At 44.9% G+C, this 26,827-nt stretch overlaps 1 long non-coding RNA gene across 1 annotated transcript in view; it reads left to right on the top strand.

Annotated features, from left to right (window-relative positions):
- LOC141052969 (uncharacterized) overlaps positions 1-26,289 on the top strand; it is an 81,654-nt gene extending 55,365 nt beyond the window's left edge. Inside the window, exons 2-3 of the long non-coding RNA XR_012220942.1 lie at positions 23,122-23,245; positions 25,395-26,289. This is a non-coding gene — a long non-coding RNA (uncharacterized lncRNA). The remainder of the gene's footprint in view (positions 1-23,121; positions 23,246-25,394) is intronic.
- Positions 26,290-26,827: the final 538 nt, after the last annotated feature.

Raw genomic sequence — 26,827 nt, forward strand, 5'->3', positions numbered from 1 at the left:
CTGTCCTTTTCTATATAGTTAGTTTGGGCCCCGTCTTTGCTCAGCCTATCTTTCTGTCTGTGTTTGTGTTTTCATTTTGCTTCACCGTCATTATTTGTGGGGGGCTGCCTATTGCTTTGGGGTCTGCTCTGGGGCAGTTTAGATTTCCCCTTTCTTTCTTTAGGCCTATTTATATCTCCGGCTGTGATCGAGGGGTCAAGGGCATCGTAGGAACCCCCCACGGCTACTGCTAGTTGTGTTGATAGGTTCAGGGGTCTGCAATCCGATAGCTGCCAACTTCTCTGGTTTTCTGGACTTAGCTAGCTTTTCTGTTTTTGCCTCCTACGGTGACTCAATCATAACAGAATCACCCGCCGAACCGCAGATCCTAGGGTACTCAATAGCAGGAAAGAATTGTAAAAAAAAAAAAAAAAAAAAGGTGTGTATATTTTTTCCTCTATATCTCTTTTTCTCTCAATGGAGCTAAAGCAATTGTCTGATCGTGTGGAGCAGCTCGCTGCGGAAGTGCGGGGAATTTCCGCCTACCTTGCTCATTCACATGCTGCTGAACCAACGATTCCTACACCTGATGTATTTTTTGGGGATCGATCTAAATTTTTGAATTTCAAAAATAATCGTAAACTATTTTTTGCCTTGAAGCCTAACTCGTCAGGGAGCTCCGCGCAGCAGGTTAAAATTGTCATCTCTTTGCTGCGTGGCGATCCCCAGGATTGGGCGTTTTCTTTGAAACCAGATGATCCTATTCTGACTAATGTGAACGCATTCTTTCAAGCCTTGGGGTTGTTGTATGACGAACCTAATGCCATTGATCAGGCTGAAAAAACCCTGCTGGCATTGAACCAGGGTCGAGATTCTGCAGAATTGTACTGTCAAAAATTCCGAAAGTGGGCGGTACTTACTACCTGGAATGATAATGCCTTGGCTGCTCTCTTTCGGAAGGGTTTGTCAGAAGCCGTAAAAGATACTATGGTGGGATTTCCTGTTCCCTCTGGTCTGGACGATTCTATGTCATTAGCCATTCAGGTTGATCGGCGTTTGCGCGAACGCAAAACTGCACGAGAGGTGTTGCCAACTGTTGAACAAATGTCTGAACCTATGCAATGTGATAGAGTTGTGTCCAGAGAGCAGCGTCAGGAGTTCAGAAGACGTAATAAGTTGTGTTTTTTCTGTGGAGATGCCTCGCATATTATTTCTGTCTGTCCTAAACGAGAGAAACGCTTTGCACACACGTTTTCTGTTGGTGGTGTTCAACCTAAGTTTCTTTTTGCTATTACTCTGATCTGCTCCCTGTCCACATTTTCCGCCAAGGCTTTTGTGGATTCAGGGGCAGCCCTAAATCTAATGGATTTGGATTTTGCTAAACGTTGTGGATTTCCTATGACACCTCTGCAGACGCCCATCCCTTTGAGGGGGATTGATGCTACTCCTTTGGCTAAAAATAAACCTCAGTTTTGGACCCAGGTGGTAATGCAGGTCGCCCCAAACCATCAAGAAAATTGCAGGTTTTTGGTGTTGCATAATCTGCATGATACCATTGTTCTGGGGTTTCCCTGGTTACAAATTCATAATCCAGTTTTGGATTGGAAATCTGTGTCTGTGGTGAGTTGGGGTTGTTGGTGTGCCTTTAATGAGGCTCCGGTGTTTTCCACCTCTCCCCAGTCGCATGATGTTCCTGATTATTTGGCAGACTTTTATGATGTATTCAGTGAGAATGAGTCTGCGTCTCTGCCTCCTCATAGAAGTTATGACTGTGCAATTGAACTGAGCCCGGGGTGTAAATTCCCCAAGGGTCGGCTCTTCAATTTATCTGTACCCGAGCACGAGGCTATGCGATCCTATATTAAGGAGGCGTTGGAGAAGGGTCACATTAGACCATCCTCGTCTCCCTTAGGTGCCGTTTTTTTTTTTTTGTAGCCAAAAAGGATGGATCATTAAGACCTTGTATTGATTATCGTGTCCTCAACAAAATTACTGTTAAATATCAGTATCCGTTACCCCTGATTTCGGATCTATTCTCCAGAGTTAAAGGTGCTTGCTGGTTTACCAAGCTGGACCTCAGGGGGGCGTATAATCTTATTCGCATTAAGCATGGGGATGAATGGAAGACGGCGTTTAATACTCCGGAGGGACATTTTGAGTACCTGGTGATGCCTTTTGGGCTCACTAATGCCCCTTCTGTCTTCCAGTGCTTCATGAACGATATTTTCCGAGATTTTGTCGATAAATTTTTGATTATCTATCTGGATGATATTTTGATTTTCTCCAAGGATTTGGATTCTCATGTGGAACATATTCGGACTGTGTTCCGGATCTTGAGGGGGAATGCCCTGTATGTCAAAGGATCTAAATGCCTTTTTGGAGTACAGAGGATTTCTTTTTTGGGATTTATTTTGTCTCCGTCAACTATTGAAATGGACCCGGCCAAGGTACAGGCCATTTACGATTGGGTTCAGCCCACTTCTTTGAAGGCCCTCCAGAAGTTTTTGGGTTTTGCTAATTTTTATCTGAAATTTATAGCAAAATTTTCTAGTATTGCCAAGCCATTAACTGATTTGACTAAGAAGGGTGCTGATGTGTTGAATTGGTCTCCAGAGGCTGTTTCTTCCTTTCAGGAGCTGAAGCGAAGATTCACCTCCGCCCCGGTGTTGCGGCAACCTGATGTCTCACTTCCGTTCCAGGTAGAGGTGGATGCTTCTGAGATTGGTGCAGGAGCTGTTTTGTCCCAAAAGGATCCTGTAACATCTAAAATGAATCCCTGTGCTTTCTTTTCCTGAAAGTTCTCTCCATCTGAACGTAACTATGATGTGGGGAATCGGGAACTGTTGGCCATGAAATGGGCATTTGAGGAGTGGAGACATTGGTTGGAGGGAGCTAAGCATCAAGTCGAGGTCCTCATCGACCACAAGAATTTGATTTATCTAGAGTCGGCTAAGCGCTTGAATCCTAGACAGGCTAGGTGGGCCTTGTTTTTTACACGTTTTGATTTTGTGGTTTCTTTTCTTCCTGGAACTAAGAATGTCAAGGCAGACGCCCTCTCTAGGAGCTTCTTTGCTGATTCTCCTGTGGTGACCAAACCTGCTACCATCTTAGGCGAAGGGGTAGTTCTTTCTGCCATCTCGCCCGATTTGAGACGTGCTCTGGAAGAGTTCCAGGAGGACAAATCTGAGCGTTGTCCCAGTGGAAAGTTGTATGTTCCTGACCAGTGGAAGAAGACAGTGATGTCTGAAGTGCATTTCTCTGCTTTGGCTGGTCATCCAGGTATTTTTGGTACTAGAGATTTGGTGAGTCGGTCTTTTTGGTGGCCCTCCTTGTCTCGTGATGTCAGGAATTTTGTGCAGTCCTGTGGGACGTGCTCCCGGTCTAAATCGTGTTCTCGCTCTAGTGGGTTGTTGATGCCTTTGCCTGTCCCCAAGAGGCCATGGACCCATATTTCAATGGATTTCATCTCTGATATGCCTGTCTCTCAAAGGATGACTGTTATTTGGGTGATTTGTGATAGGTTCTCTAAGATGGTTCATCTTGTACCACTCCCTAAGTTGCCGTCTTCCTCTGAGTTGGTGCCCCTGTTCTTGCAACAGGTGGTTCGCTTGCACGGGATTCCTGAGAACATTGTATCTGACAGAGGAGTTCAGTTTGTGTCTAGATTTTGGAGAACTTTCTGTTCCAAGCTGGGAATTCAGTTGTCCTTCTCCTCTGCTTTTCACCCTCAGACCAATGGGCAGACAGAGAGAACAAACCAGACCTTGGAGTCATATTTGAGATGTTTTATTTCCGCTGATCAGGATGATTGGGTTTCATTTTTGCCCTTGGCCGAATTTGCTTTAAATAATAGAGCTAGTTCTGCCACTTTGATGTCACCTTTTTTTTGTAACTTTGGGTTTCATCCTCGATTTTCTTCAGGGCAGGTGGAGCCGTCTGCCTGCCCAGGGGTTGACACTGTGGTGGAGAGAATGCACCAGATCTGGGACCAAATGGTGGATAAGTTATCTCTCTCCCAGGAAAAGGCCCAGCGGTTTTCCAACCGACATAGGACTATTGGTCCCCAGTTTAAGGTTGGTGATATGGTGTGGTTATCATCAAAAAATATTGCTATGAAGGTGGCTTCTCCTAAGTTTAAGCCTAGATTTATTGGACCTTACAAGATTTTGGAGATTATTAATCCGGTCTCTTTTCGTTTGGCTCTTCCTGTCACATTTAAAATCCATAATGTGTTCCATAAGTCTTTGTTGAAGAGGTTTGTTGAACCTGTTGTTCCGGGGGTGGCGCCTCCAGACCCTGTATTGGTTGAAGGTAACGTGGAATATGTGGTAGAGAAAATACTGGATTCTCGTCTGGCTAGACGGAGACTCCAGTATTTGGTTAAGTGGAAGGGTTATGGTCAGGAGGATAATTCCTGGGTCTCTGCCTCTGATGTTCATGCCAAAAGATTGGTGCGTGCCTTTCATCGGGCACACCCTGATCGCCCTAGTGGTGTGGTTGAGGGTTCGGTAACCCCTCCTCAAGGGGGAGGTACTGTTGTGAGTTCATTTTCCCCTTCATCACTGAGGCCCGGGGAACTCCCTCTTCTGGTAAGGAAAGGTAGTGAGCCTGATAATCAGACACCTGAGACTAATGATGATGACTGGCTGAGTGGAGTCACAGACTGGATATAAGGTTGCCTCGCCCATTCTGCCCTGCGGGTGATTTCTCTGTGGACTCCTAGGACACCAGTCTGATTCCTGCTCTCTTAAAGCTAAGTTTTTTGCTTTGCCTGTTGCATTTGTTTAGTTTTTGTTTTCCTTTCTTTTCTGGATTCTGCCTTTCCCTGCTGGGGTGAGCTGAATCTCCTTTTGCCTGTAGCTCTGTCTTCAGTATATGCCTGAGTACTGACATAGGTTTTTGAAGCCTAGCGTCTTCAGGGCATTTTTCACTGTCAGTCTGTTGGCTCTTATTTTCATAGGGTTTTTCACGGATTGCAGACAGCAGCCTTTCTGTCCTTTTCTATATAGTTAGTTTGGGCCCCGTCTTTGCTCAGCCTGTCTTTCTGTCTGTGTTTGTGTTTTCATTTTGCTTCACCGTCATTATTTGTGGGGGGCTGCCTATTGCTTTGGGGTCTGCTCTGGGGCAGTTTAGATTTCCCCTTTCTTTCTTTAGGCCTATTTATATCTCCGGCTGTGATCGAGGGGTCTAGGGCATCGTAGGAACCCCCTACGGCTACTGCTAGTTGTGTTGATAGGTTCAGGGGTCTGCAATCCGATAGCTGCCAACTTCTCTGGTTTTCTGGACTTAGCTAGCTTTTCTGTTTTTGCCTCCTACGGTGACTCAATCATAACACTCTTCATTGCTTCCAAGCATGACATCACCCTCCCTGGAGGAAGGTAATGCCACTGTGGCGACCATACTCCTGGGGGCGCCACACACGTGCTACCTGAGGTTTTGTAGTCCGTCCACGCTTGCAAGTGCATGTTGAGTAAATGTCTAAGCATGCAACTGGTATTCAAATTTCCGAGTTGCTTAACTCTGCTAAAGGTCCTTCCGCACTTCTTACAGGTAACCTTTGCCCCATCAGTAGGATTTTGGACAAAGAAGTGCCACACTGCACTCTTCCTACTATGGTAAACATTTTCTGGCCGTGCACGCTGTGCTAAGTTGACCGTCTGGCCAAGCTGTCCTGCAACTCTTTTAGTTTTTTGACCACGTTTTTGGATTGCTACGGACCTGCCAGATAACTGCTGCTGCGATGTCAATGCCTGCTGCGGATCCTTCTCCTTTTCTGTACTACTGCCAGCGCCACCCTCCTCCCCCAATGGATGCCAATCCGGGTCAAGAACTGGGTCATTCATCACCTCCTCTTCAAAGTCATCTGCACCTTCCCCTGTGTCATTGTGTAAGGTGGTATAGTATGCAGGAAGGGGCACCTGAGTTTCATCAGGGTCAGATTCTGGCTCAATAGACTGCGAGGGCAATGTAGTGCTCTGGGTCAATGTACCAGCAGAATCATCTAGCAGTGGCTGTGCATCAGTGCACTCCATGTCAGATTCATGTTGGACTGGGGAATTCTGGAATTGACTGGATAACCCAGGCACGGTATGTGAAAAGAGCTCCATAGAGTAATTTGAAGTGTGGGCTGCTGCATCCTTAACTTTTGGTGGGGGGAGAAGGACAGAAGGAAAGGTGTTTTTCCTGACCAGAAACCTGCACTGACGACTCCGTGCTTGCTGGTTTCCAACGTTCAGAAGAGGAGGCAATAGAGCTGGTGGCTGTTTCGGCAATGTACGCCAAAACCTGTTCCTGATGCTCCGGCTTCAAAAGTGGTTTTCCTACTCCAAGAAAATGCAACCTTACAGTCCTTCTTGGGCCAGATGATGACGCAGGCTCAACACCTCCTGCCTTAGCTGCTATTGTACTTTTGCCAGAACCAGCCAATGCACCACCACCATCAGTACCAGCTGCGCCCCCCTGCCCACGTCTGCGGACTCTTCCACCATACTTCCTCATGTTTGGGAAAATGTACCAAAAATACCAGCAGAGAGATGGCACTGTATGAGAAGCGTCCAGCTGTGTAAGGTGTATGAAAAAATTTAATCTACGTATATATTTTGTTAGTCACAGACGCTCTCACAGTATGCATTGGACCGTAATCCAACAAGCAGATATACAGAACAGTATCAGAAGTGTACAGCTGTATATGTTTTTTGTGTAACTAACAATCTCCGTATAAGTATTTACGGAGTGTCACACACACACACACGTTGACTCTGTATAGATGTGACTGTAATGCGAACGGCAGATATACAATACTGTTGAGAATCAGACAGCTCTTTACGGTATCTGTATGGAAAATTGTCAATCTCCATCTATTTCTATAGGGACTGACACACGCTGTCTCTGTCTAGTTTTGACCGTTCTCAAACAGCAGATATACGAAACTGTTTGAAAAGCGGACAGCACTCTAACGTGTAGGTCTGGAAAAACGGAAAAACTCCTTTGCTTTTTTTTCCAGAGTAACACACAGCTTCTATTTGTCTGTGATACCAGCCGGTACACGGTGGTGTGTGAGGAGCGTACACCGCTATATGGTCTGTGAAAAAATGAACGCTCAGTAACTCACCAGGACAAAATAATAAAAGTTGGAGCGCTTTGAAAAAAGCAGCTTGAACACATGTGTGCACACAGTAATGCAGTGCTGCTGCACAATAGCAAAAATCCTCCCCTTTCACTGCACACTAACTGTACAGTGAAAAGCGCTATCAGCAGAAGCAGTTTTTTTTTCTTCTTCCCTGCCTAACGCTCTCCCTATTCTGAATCAGCAGTAGCACCTCTCCCTATGCTAAGATCGGCAGAAGTAAGATGGCGGTCGGTGGTCACAGCCTTTTATACCCACTGTGACGCCACACAAAGCCAGCCAATCAATTCAGTGCCCTTCTCTAAGATGGTGGTGGCTGCTGCCTATGTCATCGCGTTGCCCACAGTGTGCGTCCTCCATCATTGACTGAAAAAAGGCACTGGAAGCATCATTTTAAACACGACTTTGGCGCTCGGGTCTCCGACATCATGGCCGACCTCACGCTATGGTTGGGTTTCGTTTCATGAAACCCGACTTTAGCGAAAGTCGGCGATTTTTGAAATTGACCGACCCTTTTTGCTCAACTCTACTGAACACACCATCCCCACTGTCAAACATGGTGGTGGCAGCATCATGGTTTGGGCCTGCTTTTCTTAAGCAGGGACAGGGAAGATGGTTAAAATTGATGGGAAGATGGATGGAGCCAAATACAGGACCATTCTTGAAGAAAACCTGTTGGAGTCTGCAAAAGACCTGAGACTGGGACGGAGATTTGTCTTCCAACAAGACAATGATCCCAAACATAAAGCAAAATCTACAATGGAATGGTTCACAAATGAACATATACAGGTGTTAGAATGGCCAAGTCAAAGTCCAGACCTGAATCCAATCGAGAATCTGTGGAAAGAGCTGAAAACTGCTGTTCACAAACGATCTCCATCCAACCTCACTGAGCTCGAGCTGTTTGCCAAGGAAGAATGGGCAAGAATTTCAGTCTCTCGATGTACAAAACTGATAGAGACATATCCCAAATGACTTGCAGCTGTAATCGCAGTAAAAGGTGGCGCAACAAAGTATTAAGTTAAAGGGAATGAATAATATTGCCTGCCCCACTTTTCAGTATTTGAATTTCCACACAAATTTAAAATAGCCAATAAACTTCATTCAACTTCACAATTGTGTCCCACTTGCTGTTGATTCTTCACCAAAAATTTACATCTGGTATCTTTATGTTTGAAGCCTGATATGTGGGAAAAAGTTGAAAAGTTCCAGGGAGCCGAATACTTTCGCAAGGCACTGTATATTCTGAAATGCTCCTTTTATTGCATCTTATAGTTTCACCCTTTCCTGTCACATCTATAATCAATACAAGAAGGTTACAACTTTACAGCCTCTTTTTCTTAAAGAAGACAGGGGGTTTAGCTACAGTTGTGGCCAAAAGTTTTGACACCCCTGCAATTCTGTCAGATAATACTCTGTTTCTTCCTGAAAATGATTGAAAACACAAATTCTTTGGTATTATTATCTTCATTTAATTTGTCTTCAATGAAAAAACACAAAAAGAATTGTCCTAAAGCCAAATTGGATATAATTCCACACCAAACATAAAAAAGAGGGTGGACAAAAGTATTGGCATTGTTCAAAAAATCATGTGATGCTTCTCTAATTTGTGTAATTAACAGCACCTGTAACTTACCTGTGGCACCTAACAGGTGTTGGCAATAACTAAATCACACTTGCAGCCAGTTGACATGGATTAAAGTTGACTCAACCTCTGTCCTGTGTCCTTGTGTGTACCACATTGAGCATGGAGAAAAGAAAGAAGACCAAAGAACTGTCTGAGGACTTGAGAAACCAAATTGTGAGGAAGCATGAGCAATCTCAAGGCTACAAGTCCATCTCCAAAGACCTGAATGTTCCTGTGTCTACCGTGCGCAGTGTCATCAAGAAGTTTAAAGCCCATGGCACTGTGGCTAACCTCCCTAGATGTGGACGGAAAAGAAAAATTGACAAGAGATTTCAATGCAAGATTGTGCGGATGTTGGATAAATAACCTCGATTAACATCCAAACAAGTTCAAGCTGTCCTGCAGTCCTAGGGTACAACAGTGTCAACCCGTACTATCCGTCGGCGTCTGAATGAAAAAGCCTAAAACCTGAAAAAGCCTAAAACATTTTGGAAGAATGTTCTCTGGTCAGATGAGACAAAAGTATAGCTTTTTGGGCAAAGGCATCAACATAGAGTTTACAGGAGAAAAAAAGAGGCATTCAAAGAAAAGAACACGGTCCCTACAGTCAAACATGACAGAGGTTCCCTGATGTTTTGGGGTTGCTTTGCTGCCTCTGGCACTGGACTGCTTGACCGTGTGCATGGCATTATGAAGTCAGAAGACTACCAACAAATTTTGCAGCATAATGTAGGGCCCAATCTAAGAAAGCTGGGTCTCCCTCAGAGGTCATGGGTCTTCCAGCAGGACAATGACCCAAAACACACTTCAAAAAGCACTAGAAAACAGTTTGAGAGAAAGCACTAGAGACTTCTAAGGTGGCCAGCAATGAGTCCAGACCTGAATCCCATAGAACACCTGTGGAGAGATATAAAAGTGGCAGTTTGGAGAAGGCACCCTTCAAATATCAGGGACCTGGAGCAATTTGCCAAAGAAGAATGGTCTAAAATTCCAGCAGAGCATTGTAAGAAACTCATTGATGGTTACAGGAAGCGGTTGGTTGCAGTTATTTTGGCTAAAGGTTGAGCAACCAAGTATTAGGCTGAGGGTGCCAATACTTTTGTCTGGCCCATTTTTGGAGTTTTGTGTGAAATGATCAATGTTTTGCTTTTTGTTTCATTCTCTTTTATGTTTTTTCATTTAAGACAAATTAAATGAAGATAATAATACCAAAGAATTTGTGTTTGCAATAGAGTTGAGCGACTTTTGGTTTTTTAGGGTCGAGTTTCGTTTCGTGAAACCCGACTTTTCCAAAAGTCGGGTCGAGCAAGATCGGCCGATTATAGGGAAAAGTCGGGGTCGTCCCGAAACACGAAACCCAATGTAAGTCAATGGGGAATAAAAGTCAGCAGTGAGAGGAGGACAGGAAACACACCTACAGTGCCCATTTGAATGCCAAAAGCATCAATTCTTCTTACTTAAGCTTGTCAACCTTAATTAACTTCATAATACAAGTTACGCACTGAAAAATGGGGGTTATTTGGCTAAAGTTGTGGGGGGGGAGGGCTGGCTGCAGGTTTTCATGTGCCCTGGGCGAAAGAGCGCCCCTTTAACACATACCACAACTCATCATGCTCCGATACGGCAGAGAAATAGCGGTATAGTACAATGAAAAATACCTCACTTTTTACATCTCATGACGAGGCCCATCTATTTCTCCATACAGAATCATTGGTCCCATATAATGTTAGAAACAGTATATGATGAGCTCCACATAATGCTACAGTATATGTTGGTCCCCATGGATGAAGCTCCACTGTCTTATGGGCCCAAATAATGCTCCAAACATAATGGGCCCCATTTCTAATGCTCTAGTGTATAATGGGCCCTGTAAATGCTGCTCCAGTGTCTGATGTCCACCTTTGGAATGTTCCAGTGTATGGTGGGCCCCATCTATCATTCTCCAGAGTATAGTGCTCCCCAAAAATTGCTGTCCCAACATTGAAAACAATCAAATAAGTCTCCTCGCTAGGGAATCCCTGTACTAGTCTAGACTCCTCGTCGTCCCCATCTTCCATCTCACTGTACAGTATTTCAACTTTGCAAGTGCTATGATCCTGGGCAAGCAGGGGGGGCCCACTCGTTGGCGACGGCACTGGCACAGGGCCCCTGATAGTACGGTGGTGTGTCTGATGGCGGGTGGGCCGAACCTGCACTTTCATCTGCAGCTTCCTCTTTGTCACCGTGTAAGATGGAACTGTATATGGGAAGGGTAACCTGAGTTTCATCAGGGTCAGATTCAGGCCGGGTAGCGTGCGAGGGGAATGTAGTGGTCTGGGTCAATGTACCAGCAGATTCATCGAGCAGTGGCTGGGCATCAGTGCACTTGTGTCGCCCCCAGGAGTACGGTCGCCACAGTGGCATTACCTTCTTCCTAGGGAGTGTGATGTCATGCTTGGGAGCAACAAAGGATCTCTCTAGCAGGTTAACTGATTGGGCGGCGTTATTCCCACGAGTCATGACCCTCCAAACAGCATTCATGAAGGCAAAGTGTTTGTTTTACGTGGGCAGTATGGTTGCAAAGCTGAACCTTAAAGGAATGTCCAGAAGGGCACCACCAGGAGTGGAGCCTACGGTTAAATTCGACTCCACCTGGGAAACCTCAACCATGCCAGCTACAGAACAGATGCACACATTGCAAGCTTAATTCCGTTAACGAATGAGACTCCGTCATGCCCCGCGGTCCGAGTCCGGCTTACTAGAGGGACACGTGAGGCTCTGGCACATGAGATTGGCCAATAACTGGTGTGTCATGCCCTTACATGTTCGTGGCTGCATGTGCGCTACACTGAAAAGGCCAGCGTTTGTCGCTTACAGGTGCAGATAACCCGCTGAACAACGTTAGTGATGGGGATCACTGATTACAATTATTACCCGCGAACAATGATTTCCCAGTAAGTGCAGGTCAACCGCAGTTCCGGAATTAGGCCTAACCGTCATTCCTGAAAAAATGAAAAACTTACGTGTGCAAACCACAGGTGCTGTAGCTTGCTTAACAGCTCGCCAGCCGTTCTCACGCCCAGTATGGATTACACGTGATTGCACAAAGGTGAGAAAGGGTACCGTATCCCCAGATAACATGTATGGATAGCGTACACATTCAAAATATATGTCTATACATCAGGAGGCAGGCTCAGACGGTGTTAGGCCCAGTATGGATTGCACGTGATTGCACAAAGGTTAGAAAGGGTACCGTATCCCCGGATAACATGTATGGATAGCGTACACATTCAAAATATATGTCTATACATCAGGAGGCAGGCTCAGACGGTGTTAGGCCTAGTATGGATTGCACGTGATTGCACAAAGGTTAGAAAGGGTACCATATCCCCAGATAACATGTATGGATAGCGTACACATTCAAAATACACTCACTGGCCACTTTATTAGGTACACCTGTCCAACTGTGTGTTAAGACTTAATTTCTAATCAGCCAATCACATGGCGGCAACTCAGTGCATTTAGGCATGTAGACATGGTCAAGACAATCTCCTGCAGTTCAAACCGAGCATCAGTATGGGGAAGAAAGGTGATTTGAGTGCCTTTGAACGTGGCATGATTGTTGGTGCCAGAAGGGCTGGTCTGAGTATTTCAGAAACTGCTGATCTACTGGGATTTTCACGCACAACCATCTCTAGGGTTTACAGAGAATGGTCCGAAAAAGAAAAAAAATCCAGTGAGCGGCAGTTCTGTGGCCGGAAATGCCATGTTGATGCCAGAGGTCAGAGGAGAATGGGCAGACTGGTTCGAGCTGATAGAAAGGCAACAGTAACTCAAATTGCCACCTGTTACAACCAAGGTAGGCAGAAGAGCATCTCTGAACGCACAGTGCGTCGAACTTTGAGGCAGATGGGCTACAGCAGCAGAAGACCACACTGGGTACCACTCCTCTCAGCTAAGAACAGGAAACTGAGGCTACAATTTGCACAAGCTCATCGAAATTGGACAGTAGAAGATTGGAAAAACGTTGCCTGGTCTGATGAGTCTCGATTTCTGCTGCGACATTCGGATGGTAGGGTCAGAATTTGGCGTAAACAACATGAAAGCATGGATCCATCCTGCCTTGTATCAACGGTTCAGGCTGGTGGTGGTGGTGTCATGGTGTGGGGAATTTTTTCTGGGCACTCTTTGGGCCCCTTGGTACCAATTGAGCATCGTTGCAACGCCACAGCCTACCTGAGTATTGTTGCTGACCATGTCCATCCCTTTATGACCACAATGTACCCAACATCTGATGGCTACTTTCAGCAGGATAATGCGCCATGTCATAAAGCTCGAATCATCTCAGATTGGTTTCTTGAACATGACAATGAGTTTACTGTACTCAAATGGCCTCCTCAGTCACCAGATCTCAATCCAATAGAGCATCTTTGGGATGTGGTGGAACGGGAGATTCGCATCAGGGATGTGCAGCCGACAAATCTGCGCCAACTGTGTGATGCCATCATGTCAATATGGTCCAAAATCTCTGAGGAATGCTTCCAGCACCTTGTTGAATCTCTGCCACGAAGAATTGAGGCAGTTCTGAAGGCAAAAGGGGGTCCAACCCGTTACTAGCATGGTGTACCTAATAAAGTGGCCAGTGAGTGTATATGTCTATACAGCAGGAGGCAGGCTCAGACGGTGTTAGGCCCAGTATGGATTGCACAAAGGTTAGAAAGGGTACCGTTTCCCCGGATAACATGTATGGATAGTGTACACATTCAAAATATATGTCTCAGGAGGCAGGCTGAGACGGTGTTAGGCCCAGTATGGATTGCACGTGATTGCACAAAGGTTAGAAAGGGTACCGTATCCCCAGATAACATGTATGGATAGCGTACACATTCAAAATATATGTCTATACATCAGGAGGCAGGCTCAGATGGTGATAGGCCCAGTATGGATTGCACGTGATTGCACAAAGGTTAGAAAGGGTACCGTATCCCCGGATAACATGTATGGATAGCGTACACATTCAAAATATATGTCTCAGGAGGCAGGCTCAGATGGTGTCAGGCACAGTATGGATTGCACGTGATTGCACAAAGGTTAGAAAGGGTACCGTATCACTGGATAACATGTATGGATAGCGTACACATTCAAAATATATGTCTCAGGAGGCAGGCTCAGACGGTGTTAGGCCCAGTATGGATTGCACGTGATTGTACAAAGGTTAGAAAGGGTACCGTTTCCCCGGATAACATGTATGGATAGCGTACACATTCAAAATATATGTCTATACATCAGGAGGCAGGCTCAGACGGTGTCAGGCCCAGTATGGATTGCACGTGATTGCACAAAGGTTAGAAAGGGTACCGTATCCCCGGATAACATGTATGGATAGCGTACACATTCAAAATATATGTCTATACAGCATGTCGGGATCCCTCAGATATCTCTTTCATCTGAAAGACCGATGTTCTTGGGTGTAAGGCACCATATGTCTCTAATTGATTGCTCCGTCGAGAAGAATAACAGACGCAAGCTGTATAATACAACTCGGGATGCCTGCCAAGACGCCTCTGGCTTATCAGTTAGGCTTCCATCTTTTATAGCAAAGAATTTAGACATTTACAGACATGCGCAGTATAAAATGATTTCACAACTTGTTTTCTACAAAGAAAGTCATATAGGCTAAAAAACAGGAGTATTTGACCTTGGTTCACAAGGGAGATGTCTGAGACATCTCCTGGAAGAAAAGATAAAGTTCAGCAGAATTCATTTAACTCATTCAGTTCTTATCATTCCCCCCTTTGACATCTTCATTTTCCACAATCTGGAACACTGGATCCTGCAACAACAGCGGACAGTGGCTCGTTCACCAGGTACTATCCCAGGCCGACGGGTTGCCCAAGGGAGACAGGTCTTCTACCTTCTCCATCCCCCAGATACTGAAGCCACGTCCATCATTGCAAGAGTACGCTCCTTCATGCCAGAAATGGGATGTCAATCTAGGACTTAAAGGAATAATAGTTCAATTCTTGTTGTTTACAGTCAAACTTCCTTATCTATTTCTGCATCTTTTCTTGCATATAGAGATACACCAAAAAACAAGTTTCAGTAGCACATATATTACAAGGAGACAAACCACAATACGTAATAAACTTAGTATAATCCCAGCTATCCAGCCTCCAATACCCTTAAACCAATTAGCTGGATTAAGAAAAGAGAAGGTGTCTGACCACCAACTGTCCTTAGTACGATTATTGTCTTTATCGTACTGATCTCTAAGTCTTTGAACATCCTCTATTTTTGATCTTAACTTTAAACTACTGTTGGGATCTATATAATGACAGCAAGCGGGTCCGATGACTTGACACATACCTCCTTGCGCTGCAGTTAAATAATCTAGTACTATGGTATGCTGATTAGTGACTATGATAAGCTGATTTTGGACAGCAACAGTGGTGTTCAATATATCCAATATATCCCATATTTGGTCATCTAAGTAATCTGTAGCCCTGACTAATTTATCCCACATTTGAGTAATCATAGGATAAATAAAAATAGAGCTGACAATTTTATTAGCCACACTCATCTGCACTATATGTGGTCTCCCAGAGAGGCGAGGTGTATTGTCAGCAGCTCTTTTGTACAACGTGTGTTTAGGTATACTCTGAGTATTCAACTGGTCATTCGGAATAACAAAGGTAGCTGGAGTCAAACGACCCAGAGTACAAGCACCTTTTACCCCTACTGGCAACGATTTATATGCATTGTCTCCACATACCCAGTACATGTCACTAGGTAGGTCCCATAGGGCTGAATGTTGTAGTACCAGTCTATGAACTAAATCTATGAACGCAGATACATTCTGGAGCATGCACCAAGGTGAAAATTGTCCTAAAGGACTACAATAACCTGCATCAGGGTTTCCACAAGGGGAGGTTCCCTTCTTATATTCCGAGGACTCGTTACAAGGCATATTACCAGGAATATTAATACAAGTTTCGTTAGTGCCCTGGGGAAATAAATTGGAGTACTCCCATGACATATTATGTAACTTTCTTTCTAGCAACATTGGTTTGAAGGCATCAGTAGAATGAGAAGTTACATCAAAGCTAACTTGTAAACCATACGTTGGAACTTGCCCCAAGTAGGTTAACCGAGTCCTTTTCCTGGGTACCCAAGCCCCCCCCTTTATATGCCAGATATTGAAGGTGTGTATTACTTCCTGAAAGGTTACCCTGCCACCAAGGGTATCCTACCCTTCCCACAATAGGTATTCCAACCGTTGTGTTCCATAACTTCACATTATTTGTGGCATTATTAGCAAGTGTATCAGAACAACTGGTCCAGGCAAATAATTCCTCGGGTGGCACAGGAATAACAAGGAACGGAATACTAGTGGCTGATACTGGTGAATGTGTGCAGATCCAGCAATCTGCTGGAGACTGAGTGTCATTTGACCAATCATTCAGTAATTTTTCATGATGTTGTATAAACTTATTATTCAAGGACATTGGAGAATTTAGACTATCCCACGCAGCTACCATTATTACAGATAATGCAACAAAACCAAACCAAAACATTATGCACTCTTATGCTTTGTTAATTCCTGTGGCTAGTTTGCAGTGCGATGCGTGGATCCAGGTTGGTCGTCCTTCCAACTTAACAGAAGTAGGCGTCGTTAGGAGTACTTGGTAAGGTCCTTGGTAGTGTTGAGCATTCCGATACCGCAAGTATCGGGTATCGGCCGATACTTGCTGTATCGGAATTCCGATACCGACTTCCGATATTTTTTCAATATCGGAAGTCGGCATCGGAATCGGAAGTTCAACGTTGATTGACAGCCTGACGTCATCATGATGCGCGGTGTGTGCGCATCATGATGCGCCGTCATTTCGGGCCTTCCGGGGGTCTCTGCCGGCCTGCCGGGGGGCTGTGTGGACTGCCCGGGGTCTGTACCGGCCTGCCGGGGGCTGTGCCGGCCTGCCGGTGGTCTGTGCACCCTGTGGGGGTCTGTACCGGCCTGCCGGGGGGCTGTGCCGGCCTGCCGGTGGTCTGTGCACCCTGTGGGGGTCTGTACCGGCCGGTTTTAGGAAGTTTCGCCCCCAGCAGTTCGCCCCCAGCATTTCGCCCCCAGCAGTTCGCCCCCAGCAGTTCGCCCCCAGGTACACTTCGCCCCCGAATATTTTGCCCCCAGCATTTCGCCCCCAGGTTGTTTCGCCCCCGCACATTTCTGCTGGGGGCGAACTGCTGGGGGTGAAACTTCCAACTCCCGATGATGGGGATGATTATTTAGGAGAGGAGGATGCTTCTCGTGGGGCAAGAGAAAATGTTGGCGTGGCAAGGTCTGGTACAGGGTTTGTGCGTGACTGGAGGGATGTGGATTTGCCAGAAAGTGCTCCTCCACCCAGCACTTGCAGTGCATCATTGACACCGGGAACATTGGCCCACATGTCAGATTATGCCTTGCAGATTCTAAAAAGGAACCCCCACATTGCCAAATTGATGAATGATGACGACTACTGGTTGGCCAGCATCCTGGATCCACGCTATAAAGGCAAATTCCAAAACATCATGCCACACGGAGAACCTTGACCTAATATTGGCTAACAAACAAGCAACTCTGGTAAACCGGTTGGTTGAGGCATTCCCAGCACACAGCAGCGGTGATGGTTCTCACACGAGCCGTAGGGGCCGGGGGCAGCTTGAAAGAGGTGTTGGTGGTGCACATATCAGAAGTGGCGTTGGAGACAGGGGTTTCATGACCATCTTGTGGACTGATTTTTCAAGACCCGCTCACACGACTGGTAATACTGCATCGATTGAAAGTGACAGGAGACAGCACTTGTCAACTATGGTTCCAAACTACTTCTCGTCCCATATCGATGTTCTCCCTCACAGGTCATTCCCATTTGACTATTGGGCCGCTAAACTGGACACCTGGCCTGAATTGGCACAATATGCCTTACAGGAGCTCGCTTGCCCAGCAGCAAGTGTGCTATCGGAAAGAGTCTTCAGTGCTGCTGGATCAATCCTGACAGAAAAAAAGACCTTTCTCTCGACCCAAAATGTGGATGATCTAACCTTCATTAAAATGAACCATGCATGGGTTTCCAAGGATTTTGTCACACCTTACCCTGATGACACATAGGTTGCCAGAAAAATGGCTTTCTTTAGTCCTCCTCTTCCTGGAACTTGACCAATTTCACCTTTCGCAGCAGGTGAATGTTCTACATCAACATATGCCATTTTGTAAACCTCCCTAACAGGGCTGCCTCCTTCCCCCATGGCCGGGGTCACCACCTAGCAAACGCAACCGTGCGAGTGCCGTTGCCCCGGACAGGTGGGTGGGCCGACTCTTGGGCACGGGCACTGGCACAGGGTCCCTCATAGTGCAATCAAGTGTCTCTGACGGTGGGGGTGCACACCCGCCATCAGACACACCGCCGTACTATGAGGGGCCCAGTGCCAGTACCGATGCCCACGAGTGGGCCCCCTTGCTTGGGCAGGGCCCCAGCATTTGAAATGTTTACCTCTCCCTGCTCCTCCGCTGTGTAGTCTGGGCTGTCAAATCCTTCACTGGGACTGCCACTACAAATTTGGTGCATTGATAGAAGATGTTGGTTAAGACGTAGCTATGCCCTGTCCCGCTGGCCGGGCTCTAGCTTCAGATGATCAATGGCTTCCATTTCTTATGGACGTCGACTCACAATGAGATGCAGTGGTGTTTTCTCATCAGCTTTCACAGTTTTCCTACCCACAGACGTGGGACATTCCAGCGCACATTTTTAAATGTGCCCTCTCATGCCAATCCAATTGAATCGCCTACGGCCTGTGGCTTCTGTGTTTTGCACTCCAAAGTTACGTGACAGATGATGATAGGCAGTGAGCACCATGTTTACATCTCTCCCTGTGATTAAAATTGGATGGATATGAGTAACAGAGATGGGATAAACGGTACTGCGATACAGCAACACTTTCTTCACAAAGAAAGGTTTTTGCTGTCTCCACACACTAATTAATTCAGGGTCAGCATCACCTCTGAGAATTGTGATGGAAGTTTTTCCCGTGAATTGTAATTCCTACATTTCTGCAATCACTAGACTTTATGTCAGTAATTGTATGCATCTCATTTCCTATTGCGGAGAGTCTGGACTTTCTTACTGAGACAGAAATATATATGAAGATTAAAAAATACCACGAAAAGTGTATACTGGTGTACGCTTTAAATACATTTCCTTTTTTCGACTTTTTAGATTGTTGTCTAATCCATACTGAGAACACGGAGATTTTAAATGTTTAAACTGTGCTTTATATACCAGCTATTCAGTGATTATGTACCCTTTCTCAACTTTGTACAATCTGGTCAAATCCATACTGGACCTGAGAATGTCTGAGTCTGCCTCCTGATCTATAGACATATATTTTTAATGTGTAAACTATGCTATACATACCTGTTATCCAGTGATACGGTAACCTTTGTCACCTTTGTCAAATCACATCTAATCCATACTGGGCCTGAGACCGTCTGACCCTGCCTCCTTATATATAGACATAGGTTTTTAATGTGTAAACTATGCTACATATATACAGTGGCATGCAAAAGTTTAGGCACCCCTGGTCAAAATTACTGTTATTGTGAACTGTAAAGCAAGTTGAAGATAAAATGATCTCTTAAAGGCCTAAAGTTAAAGATGACACATTTGTTTTGTATTTTAGGCTAAAAAGTAATACACATTGTCATTTTTTCACATTTTAAAAATTACAAAAAGAAAAATGGTCCGATGCTAAAGTTTGGGCACCTTTGGAGATTTGTGTGCTCAGATAACTTTGACCAAGGTTTCAGATCTTAATTAGCCTGTAAGGGATATGGTTTGTTCACCCTCAATGTTAGGAAAGGCCAGCTGATGCAGATTCCACAGGTTTAGAAACACATAGCCTCCTCTAACCTTGTGCGAAAAAACAGCCACCATGGGTTCTTTTAAGCAGCTGCCTAGCACTCTGAAAATGAAAATGGTGGAAGACTATAAGAAGATAGCAAAGCGTTTTCAAGTTGTCCTTTCCTCAGTTCAATATATAATTCAGAAATAGAAGTTTACAGGAACAGTGGAGGTCAAGATAAGGTCTGGAAGGCCAAGCAAAATTTCATAGAGAGCTGCTTGTAAAGGCATATCAGAACCCCCACTTGACTGCAAAAGACCTTCAGAAAGATTTAGCAGATTCTGGAGTTGTGGTAATTGTTCTCCTGTTCAGAGACACCTTATCAAATATGGCCTTCATGGAAGAGTCATCAGAAGAAAACCTCTCCTGCACCCTCACCATAAAATTTAGCATCAGAGGTATGCAAAAGAACATCTAAACAAGCCCAATGCATTTTAGAAACAAGTCCTGTGAATCGTTGAAGTTAAAATAAAACTCTTTGGTCGCAATGATCAAAGGTATGTGCAGAGACAAAATTGCATAGAATATCAGGAAAAGAACATCTCTCCAACCATTAAGCATGGGGATGGATCAATCATGCTTTGGAGTTGTGCTGCAGACAATGGCACAGGGAACATTTAACAGGTAGAGGGAAGAATGCAGCCAATTAAATTTCAACAAATTCTTGATGCAAACATAACACCATGTGTAAAAAAGCTGAATTTGTAAACAGGATGGCTTCTACAAATGGATAATGATCACACACATCAAAATCCACAATAGACTACCTCAAAAGGCGATAGCTAGAGGTTTTTCAATGGCCCTCACAGTCCCCTGATTCGATCATCATTGAAAATCTGTGGCTAGTCCTCAAAATAGCAGTGCATGCAAGACGACCCAGGAATCTCACAGAAATGGAAGAATTTTTCAAGGAAGAATGGATGAAAATCCATCAAACAAGAATTGAAAGCCTCTTGGCTGGCTACTAAAAGCGTTTACAAGCTGTGATATTTTAAAAGGGAGTGCTACTAGGTACTAACTATGCAGGGTGCCCAAACTTTTGTATTGGCCTATTTTCCTTATTGTAATTTTTAAAATGTAAAAAATGACAATATATAATTTTTTTGGCCTAAAATACAGAGAAAATGTGTCATCTTTAACTTTAGCCCTTTTAGAGATCATTCCATCTTCAACTTGCTTAACTGGTCACAATAACAGTAATTTTGACCAGGGGTGCCCAAACTTTTAAATGCCACTGTACGTGTTATCTGGTGAAACTGTACCCTTTATCAACTTTCTAGAATCTTGTCGAATCCATACTGGGCCTGAGAACGGCTGCCGAGCTGTTAAGCAAGCTACAGCACCTGTGGTTTGGACACCTAATTTTTTGCATTTTTTCAGGAATGCCGGTTAGGCCTAATTCAGGAATTAAAGAGCCGGAGAACAATGGGAGTTTATAGAATAAAACATGGTCTTTATTTCCATATACAAAAGGATAAAATTATATCACACATACATAGACAATGAATTAAGTGTATACACCAATATCGGAACATGTGATATCGCGCTCACCATAGATAACAACCCCAGTGGGTTAATCCCCATTTACCAATCCCCCATGCCCTGAACTCAAAACATAAAACCCCATATGAAACTCAATGGTGCCATGACTAAACCCAGCTATCCATATAGCCTCTGAGGTCCTGCTTCAAGTAAGCGGCCACCATGTGCAGATGAATGCTCAAAATGGGAAACAATGAAATGAACAGGACAGGGGGCGACAATGATACTCACATCCAGGAGCGCTACCACCATGACCCGGGAAACCCCGACGCGCGTTTCGTCAACCAGCGTTTAGCTTTCTCGAGGGGAAGTACAATGGATACAGGTGCAGGACCTTTTAATGGCATCATGATTAAGTCACCTGATCGTCAGCTGATCATCGGCTGTTTTACAAGCCGAGCGCCGTTGTGTAGGCGGCGCATGCGCAGATCCCCGGCATCCCACAGCTCCGAGCACCCGGCGGTGCCCAGCCGGAAAGCGAGCGGGGACGGGAAGTCCCCAGTCGCAGACAAACATAGGCTGTTCCGGATAGTCAGAGCCGGGGGAAAGCAGGGAAACCACGCAGGCGCACCACAACAGCGCCGGGTACAGATACACATTGTCATAATAAATTCATGTAAAACAAGCACAACAATATGCAAAAAACAGACAAAAAGAGACAGTCGGATCCTTTCTCATCATGATCCGCTGGATATATCTTCATGGTAATTATCGCCAGCGATTTTCAATCATGAACTTCATTTATAGAGGGATTAACCCACTGGGGTTGTTATCTATGGTGAGCGCGATATCACATGTTCCGATATTGGTGTATACACTTAATTCATTGTCTATGTATGTGTGATATAATTTTATCCTTTTGTATATGGAAATAAAGACCATGTTTTATTCTATAAACTCCCATTGTTCTCCGGCTCTTTAATGTTTTACAGTGGAGTGGTCAAGTGCACTTATAGGGTGTGTGTACATCCGGTGTCAATGTTACGATGAATCTGGTATTGGTTATACTAATTGTTTGTTCTGTGTTTTTCACAGTTTATTCCAGTATTACGCTCATGGATTTTAGAGCTCGCGATGGTGCTTGGCTCTCTCAGCTAGACAATGTTTTTAAGGACACCAATGATATAAATGTGGAGGATAATGATAAAGGCTTACAAGAAGTGATCCTGAATTTAAAGGATCTACTAAGAAAGAGAACAAAAATTTGGTGGAATCATGCCTTTCTTGACAAATATCTGCAGAAAGGGCTGATACCTAGGGGTCTAAGGGTGCAGGTTTTTCCGTCATTTCCCATTGATAATCAGGAGATAAAAGAAAAATGGGAGGGGCATGCCAATACCTGCTCTCATGGTTTTATGGAGATTTTGAAAGGGATGAATGCGGCCTCCATTAAGACAATTGAAGGAGAGATTGAAACCCTCCAAAGTATGATTAAAAAGGACATGTCGAGTGAAGCTCTAAAAAAATTTAATGCTGAAATAGAGGAAATAACACAGAAATGGGCTGATGAGCAAGTGAAATCTAAGAAGTTTCAACGCGACATGAATGACAAGCAACAAAATATAATGTATAGATGGAGGAACAGTAACGAAAGATCACGGCCCTTCTATAGGAATGGGTCTTATTCTCGGTCACGATCCACTTCTGTGAGATCTACAGCTTCAGTAGATGGAAGACTGAGGGATGAAAGGGATAAGGTCTATACCTCAGCCAATAATGGAAAGAGGAATACTAGACAAAATACCAAAAGGACGGCAAATTCTAAGCAGCCAGATGGGGCTTCTCAAGGGGGGCTCCAGGTAATCAATTTATCACATCATAAGTTATCATGGGCACAGATTAAGGTTTTAAGGTTTTGAGTAGAGGACTGTCATTTTCTCCCACTAATGGATTTCATTATTTTACAGCATTGAAAGATCTTCATCTTTTTTCACAGAAACTTATTTTAAAAAAATTGCACTCCAGGGGTGATCTGACACAGGAGGCCTGGACGCCCGCCGAGAGGGAGGCCATTGGGATACTGGACGAGTTGCTTGAGGAACAAAATCCCACAAAACAAGGTGTGTGGCCGAGAACTATACTCCCCAAGTCAACGAGGTTTCCCCCTTTGTCCCTCTGCCCGGCGGTTGAAGTATTTACCAAAATGGTAATGGATGACTTCAAGCAGTTGCCTGCATACCGCCAGTTTGACAATCTTGCACATAGGCAGAGACAGGGACTCCAGGAACTGCAACTGCTTGATGATGTGGTTATAAAGGCAGCGGACAAAGGGGGAAACATTGTGATTTGGCCGGTAGTGAAATATGAACGTGAGGCATTTCGACAACTCCGTGATAGTGAGGTGTATAGTAAGCTGAGTCATAGTCCGGTGGCTTCCTTCTCGGCGGCCCTCCAGAAAATCCTGGTTAGGGCCTTTGATTTGGGGATCATTACAAAAAAGGTGTTAGAGGGGTTGACCGTCTCTTTCCCTAAGATGCCAACGTTCTACTTATTACCAAAAATACACAAAGACCCCGTCAACCCACCGGGACGTCCGATCGTGTCAGGAATTGATGGGTTATGTGACCCAATTTGTAAATTTATAGATTTTTATTTGAAGGGATTGGTGGAAACCTTACCCTCTTTTGTTAAAGACACGACGGACGTCCTGACGAGGGTTGACGGGGTCTATTTTGATGCTGGTACCATAATGGTCACTGCTGATGTAGAGGCACTATATACCTGCATCAAACATGAAGACGGATTACGAGCGGTCCGCTTTTTTCTGGAGACCTCCGACCTGGATGGCCCTCTGTGTGAGCTTATCCTCGAACTGCTGCACTTTGTACTGACGCACAATTTTTTTGTTTTTAAAGATCAGTTTTACCAGCAAAAACGGGGCGCGGCCATGGGGGCGGCCTGTGCTCCCGCGTACGCTAACCTCTTCTTGGGATTTTGGGAGAGGTTGGTGTTTGGGGACGCGGGTGTGGAGACCGCTGACCATGTGCTGCATTGGCTACGTTATATTGATGATGTTTTGTTATTTTGGCGGGGGATTTTATGGCTGTGTTGAATAATAATTCTTTCAATATTCGTTTAACTTACAAATATGATTATACTAAGATTGATTTCCTGGACATCAGTCTGGAGGTGGATGCTGCATCCTTGGTCCAGACTGATGTCTTTCGGAAAACTACAGCTGTTAACGCTTTGTTGCATGCAGGATCTGCACACAGCCAAGCCACGGTGAGGGCCGTCCCGGTCGGACAGTTTTTAAGGATAAGGCGGATCTGCTCTACGGAGAGTAGATTTGAGACACAAGCGTTGGACATGAGGGAGAGATTCAGGCAACGGGGCTATAGTGGGAGAAACATTAGATATGGGTACCGTAGGGCCAAGGCTACAACACGTGATCAGTTGTTATACTCAAAAAAGGTGCCCAAAAAGGATAATGATATTGTACGTTTTATTTCCGATTACAACCATGAATGGGATAGTATGAGAGGTATCCTTCAGAAACATTGGCCTATTTTGTGCACGGAGCCCTCCCTGCGACCCTTTCTGACTGACCGTCCACAAATGACCCCTCGGAGGTCCAGAAATTTAAAGGACTTGCTTACTAAAAGTCATTATGTACCTCCAAAAGATAGTCTTTTTGGACATACTAGGCAGATGAGGGGATGTTTCATATGTGGGCATTGTATGGCATGCAACAATGTTCTTCGAACAGATTCTTTTTCCACTGCTGATGGCCTTAAAAAGTATATGATTAACGAGTATATCTCGTGCAATAGTGTTAACGTGATCTATTATGCCACTTGTGGCTGTTCCCTCATCTATGTGGGCTTAACATCAAGGGAATTACGTGTACGTATACGGGAACATGTTCGAGATATTGAAGCAGCAAAAAAAGTAGAGAATGTTTCTGACCTCAAAACAATTCCCCGACACTTTAAGGCAGTCCATGGCTGTGATCCGTCTAGTTTTATGGTAAGGGGAATTGATGTAGTCCATACTGGAATTAGGGGTGGCAATGTAAAAAAACTGCTTGCACAACGAGAATTAAAGTGGATTGTGACTTTAGGAACAATGAAACCTGCTGGCCTTAATGACTCCCTTAATTTTGGCCCTTTTTTATAAATTGTAGATGTTGGCACATTTCCTCCACCATTGTATTTTAATATGTGGGGTTCTTTTGTGGGTTTTAATTGTGTGGTTTTTTCTTCCTAGTTAACCATATTGCAATAGATGCTTGACAGTCTATTACATCCCTTGAGAGAGCGGATCCCTCTATAAATGAAGTTCATGATTGAAAATCGCTGGCGATAATTACCATGAAGATATATCCAGCGGATCATGATGAGAAAGGATCCGACTGTCTCTTTTTGTCTGTTTTTTGCATATTGTTGTGCTTGTTTTACATGAATTTATTATGACAATGTGTACCTGTACCCGGCGCTGTTGTGGTGCGCCTGCGTGGTTTCCCTGCTTTCCCCCGGCTCTGACTATCCGGAACAGCCTATGTTTGTCTGCGACTGGGGACTTCCCGTCCCCGCTCGCTTTCCGGCTGGGCACCGCCGGGTGCTCAGAGCTGTGGGATGCTGGGGATCTGCGCATGCGCCGCCTACACAACGGCGCTCGGCTTGTAAAACAGCCGATGATCAGCTGACGATCAGGTGACTTAATCATGACGCCATTAAAAGGTCCTGCACCTGTATCCATTGTACTTCCCCTCGAGAAAGCTAAACGCTGGTTGGCGAAACGTGCGTCGGGGTTTCCCGGGTCATGGTGGTAGCGCTCCTGGATGTGAGTATCATTGTCGCCCCCTGTCCTGTTCATTTCATTGTTTCCCATTTTGAGCATTCATCTGCACATGGTGGCCGCTTACTTGAAGCAGGACCTCAGAGGCTATATGGATAGCTGGGTTTAGTCATGGCACCATTGAGTTTCATATGGGGTTTTATGTTTTGAGTTCAGGGCATGGGGGATTGGTAAATGGGGATTAACCCACTGGGGTTGTTATCTATGGTGAGCGCGATATCACATGTTCCGATATTGGTGTATACACTTAATTCATTGTCTATGTATGTGTGATATAATTTTATCCTTTTGTATATGGAAATAAAGACCATGTTTTATTCTATAAACTCCCATTGTTCTCCGGCTCTTTAATGTTTTACAGTGGAGTGGTCAAGTGCACTTATAGGGTGTGTGTACATCCGGTGTCAATGTTACGATGAATCTGGTATTGGTTATACTAATTCAGGAATTGCGGTTGACGCATGCAGCCCCGGACATGTAAGGCCATGATAGACCTGTTATTGCTCGATCACGCGTGCCAGAGCCTCGCGTATCCCTCTAGTAAGCTTGACGCGTACCGCGGGGGCATGCCGGAGTCTCGTTCGTTAACGGAATAAAGCTGACAAATCGCTAGCACAACTACAAAAGGGCATACCACCCCACACACAGAATCGACAAAACTTTCAATGTGTGCATCTTTTCTTGAGGTGGCATGATTGTGGTTTCCCGGGTGGAGTCCAATTAATCCGCAGGCTCCACTCCTGGTGGTGCCCTTTTGGACATTCCTTTAAGGTTCAGCTTTGCAATCATACTTCCCCCGGAAAGCAAACACTTTGCCTTTATGGACGCTGTTTGGAGGTTCA

This window comes from Dendrobates tinctorius, unplaced genomic scaffold, assembly GCF_039654945.1.
Source record: "Dendrobates tinctorius isolate UK_male_01 unplaced genomic scaffold, ASM3965494v1 ptg000164l, whole genome shotgun sequence".
Taxonomy (NCBI): domain Eukaryota; kingdom Metazoa; phylum Chordata; class Amphibia; order Anura; family Dendrobatidae; genus Dendrobates; species Dendrobates tinctorius.